Source organism: Mustelus asterias, chromosome 4, assembly GCF_964213995.1.
Source record: "Mustelus asterias chromosome 4, sMusAst1.hap1.1, whole genome shotgun sequence".
In the NCBI taxonomy this organism is placed as follows: Eukaryota; Metazoa; Chordata; class Chondrichthyes; order Carcharhiniformes; family Triakidae; genus Mustelus; species Mustelus asterias.
Window position 1 is genome coordinate 14,734,151 of NC_135804.1, and position 6,000 is coordinate 14,740,150.

Below are 6,000 nucleotides of genomic sequence, written 5' to 3' on the forward strand. Positions count from 1 at the left end.
TCAAAGGAAAGATAGAGTTACCATTCTGTGAGCAATCTAACTTGGCAAACCTGTGTAAGTATTGCTACAGGCTCACATTAATACTGGTACCAGTACAAAGTTTCTGGGTGGAATTTTCCCATCCAGCCCGCCACAGGAATCGTAGCGGGCTGGACACGGACCATGCAAAGATCCGTTGACCTTAGGCGGGATTTTCCGGCATTGAGGTGAGCGCGGCTGGAAAATCCCACAGCTCGATAGTTGGATCAGTAATGCTGATGTATCAGTCATGTTTTGGAATCATTGCTTAGAATGTTGGTTGTAATTAAAGATTCCAATATACAGCTCCAAAGAGATTAGAATTATTGTGCATGTAAGTGGGAGAGAGAAAAGTTTTTCCTGTGTTGCCCCTGTGTTCCAGCTCTGAATGGATAGTCCTTGAAGAAATAATGTTAAATGGCCCAATTCTTGGAGAAGTAGCCTGGAAGACCCTTTGTTTCAGATCACCCAAATGCCAATATACATTCTACTCTGATGGAAACAGTACACATGATTCTGTTGTCACAACATGAAGCACAGTATACTGGTTGAACTGTAATAGTACTGGGTAGTGAGACTTACAGTACAAAAAGTTTGCAGGAAGGATGATTGTGCTGCCAATACATCAAGTTTGAACAACTCCATTTAAATTATTCTCCTGAAACAAATGCTGCAATATTAAAGCAACTATTACATGATTAGACCACCCAGTGTGTTCTCAGTTACATCATGAGCACAAATTGTTTTAAAACTACCTGTACTAACCTGTAGCTTTTGCTGTTGTTTATGTTGAAATGTGGCTTTGGTCCAGCATTGATCGTAAGATTCAATGTCTTTATTGTACTGATATAGTAAGGGCAAAACCTTCTCAGAAAGTAGCTAAACTTCAACAATACTTACTCAGTAATGGCTACTTCATACTGACACTATGCAAGTATTCTTTATTTGTCTTTCACTCATTAAATGTACCTCGACTTTATCACCATTAATGATCAGGAATGACTCGTATTCAGAGAAGATAATATTGTTCTCCCTTATTTTATTCAAATTTAGCTAAGATCTTTCAGCACTCATCCCCCAAATGACTTTGCATTTTACACTCACTTCTTTTAACAGTTCCTCTTTCTCTCTCGACCTGAATCTCGAAGGAATGAAAAGTAATCTCTTAATTGAAAAGGTGACCAAAGCATGTAACACGAACCTCTCGCCTTAAGAAGCGAATGATAAACCGTACAGAAAGGCTGAATTTAGATCCACAGTCTGTGCTGTGCTAATTAAAGTTTATTTATTAGTGTCACCAATAGGTTTACATTAACACTGCGATGAAATTACTGTGAAAATCCCCCAGTTATCACACTCATGCATCTGTTCAGATTCATTGAGGGAGGGTTTAGCATGGCCAATGCACCTAACCAGCATGTCTTTCAGACTGCGAGAGGAAACCCACGCAGACATGGGGAGGGTGTGCAAACTGCACAGACAGTGACCCAATCGGGAATCGAACCCGGGTCCCTGGCACTGTGAGACAGCAATGCTAAGCACTGTGGCGCCGTGCCAATAACCGCACTGAACTTGGACTTCGCACCCTTAATCTTAGGGGAATTTGGCCAGAGTCCATGTTCTTGATCATAATTCAGTGACTCCACCCCCGCCGCTGGAATTGTGTGTGTGCGCACTAGGTGAGGGAGCGATCCAGCTTGGATCTGATGCACTCCCAGGTCAAATAGTCTGCTGACACTTTTTGCCATCAAGATTCAGACTTGATTATCAAACACTTATGCAAGGCACAACGTGTCTGTGGCACCAGAGCTTTATCTGGAGCAAACTGTGAGAATGCAGTAACAAAAAAAGTAGCAAAATAAGCTACTTTTTACAAAGCAATTAGCATTCAGTTTTAGAGGCAAACATTTAAATGATAATTATGTGACCATTAATTCCCTCCTAGCTATTGATTATGCACAAATGTTTTGTTTGTAAAACACTTTTTTCAGAAATAACACATCTTTCAGAAATAATAAAATGATCCTTTTTTTTGCAACGTGCAAGTTATTATGTGTGATTTACGTGCCGATTGCGATCTGTTTGCCTCCAACAAGAACATGTGTAAAATTTTATTCCAGTGGAGGGAACATCATCTAGCATGGCATCCGTTTCCCAGCTGTAAATTTCCCCTGAAAATTGCTTCTCCCATTGACTCTTACTCTTCCGGGATAGAATTTGGTTCCTAAATGCGCCTTAAAATAAATTTTGTGCAGATGGACTTTTTCTTTGGTGTCAGGGATTTTAAGCTATTTTGTATTTGTAACAGTCTGTTCAGCAGGAATTGGTTCCAATTTCCTTGTGTCTGCCCCGTTCTCTTATTGCAGTGATATTTAATTGTTTAACCAGTGGTTGAGCAATTTTTACATGCAGGATTTGTAGGGACAGATCTCCTATTCACTGCAACATCATGGCCAGAGGTTGCTTTCAACAAGCAACAAAAATAGGCTGGTGTCGGTGTAGGGTGGGGCTGGGAGGAGTAGAATCCGGCCCTGGCAACTTCCTGACTTCAGTGAGGCTGTATTTCGTTAACAGCAGCAGATGCTTATTTTAAACGTTAGTGAGTCAAATGCATCGTCACCCACCATCTTACTGATACTGTGATATTCTAAGTGTCTCCCCCACTGTGTTATACTAGATAAGGAAATAGTTACTATTTTGAATATTAGAACTTTTTCTAATATGCATAACAAAGATATTTTTTATTTTTTCTGTAAATGAAATGCTATAAATAAAGGGTATCATTTTCAAACTGAATCTTCATTCGTCGAGTTCTTTATTTGTGAATTTAAAAATTCACACTCATAATTCACTGGCTTAAAATGAAAGGTGAAAAAGGTGAAACTATATTTCTATTAACAAATCATTATCATTTGATAGTTGCATCCTTTAAGTAGGAGTCATAGTTCGAGGATAAGGAGTAAACCTTTTAGAACTGGGGTGAGGAGAAATTTCTTCACCCAGAGGGTGGTGAATGTGTGGAATTCACTACCACAGAAAGTAGTTGAGGCCAAAATATCGTCTGGAAATTAGATATAGCGATTGGGGCTAAAGGGATGTGGGGAGGAAGGGGGATCAGGTTTGGATCAGAATTCCAAGGTTTGTCGAGGAAACTTCTAAATTAGTAGCCAAGAGAGCAGGTACTCATTTTAGACATGGAGGACAGAATTCTCCGGCCTTGCTGGTCGAAAAGCCAGAAACTCCCACCCAGTGGGATGGGAGAATTCCGGCTGGAGTGTTTGTTTGAGCAGACCTAATGCATTTTTGTTTACTTGTGTTCCCCCTGGGGGTTTCAGAGTAGAGTTTTAATTAGGTTGATTGACAGGGACAGAATCATGTGCTTAATGGGAGGAGCTAAACTTGCAGGAAGGAAAGAGTTTCAGTTTCATTTTAAAATACAAGCAGTTGCTGCTTGGGCGGCAAAAAAAGCAGTGTCTCTCTCCAGAGGTGTTCTGAAAGCTCCAGAATTGTTAACCTAAATTGCAAGCAAGTATACTTGTGCTTTGCTAACTAATTATAAAGAGAGGTTGAAGTCTCTCAGGGATATCTTTTCTTGTTTAAGACTCCATAGAGATAGGTTAGCAGTTAAGAATTGTTAGCAGTTAAGAATTGTGCCTTGTCATGTTTAAGTATTGTTCAGTTGTTAAAGATTAAGCTAATTAATTTACTTTAGTTAAACGGTGTTGTTAAATAAAGTTTGTTTTGATAAAAGCTCCTTAGTTTGTAGAATTATGTCTGGAGTGAAACATGTTACCCTCACACTAATGTCAAAATAGGAAATTGTTGGTGTCTAGTCTGGTTTCATTATATAAACTGGGATTTCTGATCTGGTACCCTAACACTGAGAACATAAATGGCTCATTTATGGACAAAATAATAAAGTCTGGAAACATATTGATCTGATTTAGATTTTCCTAAACACAATTTTTCTAAATGTTCAAAGCCTTTTCATATCTTACTCCTCTCCTCCTGAGTCCAAGTAAAGGAGGAGCAAATTCCTCTGCCCACTCTGCATGAAGCCTGTATGAACATTGCGAACTGGCCTTTAAAAATGGGCCTTTCTTTTGTTCTGCCTGAATTTCTTTCTGCCCTCCACCTGACTCTTCTCTTGGGTGCTAACTGGATCAGGAGGGAAAGATTGTCAAGAAGGTCATGCCACCCACCTGCATCTGTATTTGACCCTGTCGTCCGAACTTGCACCCATTTGTCAAAATCCTCCCCGGGTGACTCTGTTTCTCTCTCCCCGGTTGGTGCCAGACCTGCTGAGTTTTGTCAGTAGGCTCTGTCTTTTAAATTTCAGTTTATGTTACTGCTTGACATGTCTTTAAGTGTGACAACAGGAGAATGCTGCAGATGGACAAATGTACGTCATTGCAAACACGTATAGATTGGGAGATGGAGAGAATTTGAGAGAGCAAGAAAATGAAAGGGAGTATCTGAGTAAGAAAGTGTGAGGGAATAAGAGAGGAGCACATGTGACTGAGTAAACTTGTCGATAGTTTAATAAGTGTTAAGTACTTTGATATGGGAGGATGTAGGGGAGCACAGGAATGCGCAAACAGATCTTGCTCGTTTGAACATGTTACACACCAAATAAGGCGTCATTCGGTGAAACTATAACCAATCAGTCCCATGTGTCCCTCAGAGCTGGCTGCTGAAGAATTTGTGGCCATTGCTATAAACTATGAGTTAAGTATGTACAGAGCTATCAGACAAGAACAATAAAGATTAAAGAAAATTACAGCAGAGGAACAGGCCCTTCGGCCCTCCAAGCCTGCACCGACCATGCTGCCCATCTGAACTAAAACCTCCTCCCCTTCCGGGGACCATATCCCTCTATTCCCATCCTGTTGTGCAATGGATTACTCTTGCCTCCTTGGGGAAATGCCCGAGATCTGCTTGGTGAACACCTGGCACTCCCAAAAGTGTGATCACCGCCCCCCCCCACCCCCCCCCAGCCCCCAGCTCCCAGTGACTGGGGGGAGGGGGTGCGGGAGGCATGTGGTGGTTATGGATTTGTGCCCGAATCCCATACATATGCTGTTCCTCGTGCCATCTCTCCCTAAAAGGTATGCAACATAAAAAAGGTCCTTGATGTTGCACTAATAAAACATGTTTTTCTATTCATTCAAGGGATGTGGGTTTGGCTGGCTAGGCCAGCAATTATTATCCATTGTAATTGTCCTTTAGAATGTAGGTGGTGAATTTCCAATGAGCTACTCCCACTCCAATGTCATTCCAATGGGAACTCCCTTTACCAGTCTATACGGAGTTTCTGCTGAATGTCAGCCAAAGTTACCCTCGTGAAGTGGGGGGAGCTCTGAAGAAATTCAATAGACCTAGATTTTTTTTTTGATAATCTCTTTTCTATTATCCCAACCAGATGCAGAGCTCTTTCATTTTTGATATTATTTGTTTGGAAGGCTTTGTTTAACAAGTTAGACTGGTACTTCAGGAAGTTTAAATGCCATGCTGCTGAATAAGCAGATACATCAAAGGGTTAGGAAAACAAATCAGGCACATCAAAACTTACTCTTTTAGACTTCTATGATGTTGGCATGAAATGTTGCCATGACTGACCCTGTAAATTTCATTTAAATTTGCAGGAGAAAAGTCAAATTGGAAATTGAAAAAAAACCACAAAATGTAAGAAATGGACCACTAGCATCAGGAAACAAAAAGGTATTTACTTAAAATTTACATAGGTGTGCTGCTGTAACCTTGCTGGATGATAGATACATTGGTGTACCTGGTTAGGTACATTGATCCAAACAGACGCCGGAGTGTGGCGACTAGGAATTTCACAGTAACTTCATTGCAGTGTTAATGTCAGCCTTACTTGTGACACTAATAAATAAACTTTAAAGATGTAAACATTGAAGAAATGGCGTCTACAGTCATTTCCATGGGCTTTACCTTCTGCCATAGGTAAATTTTGCAGCG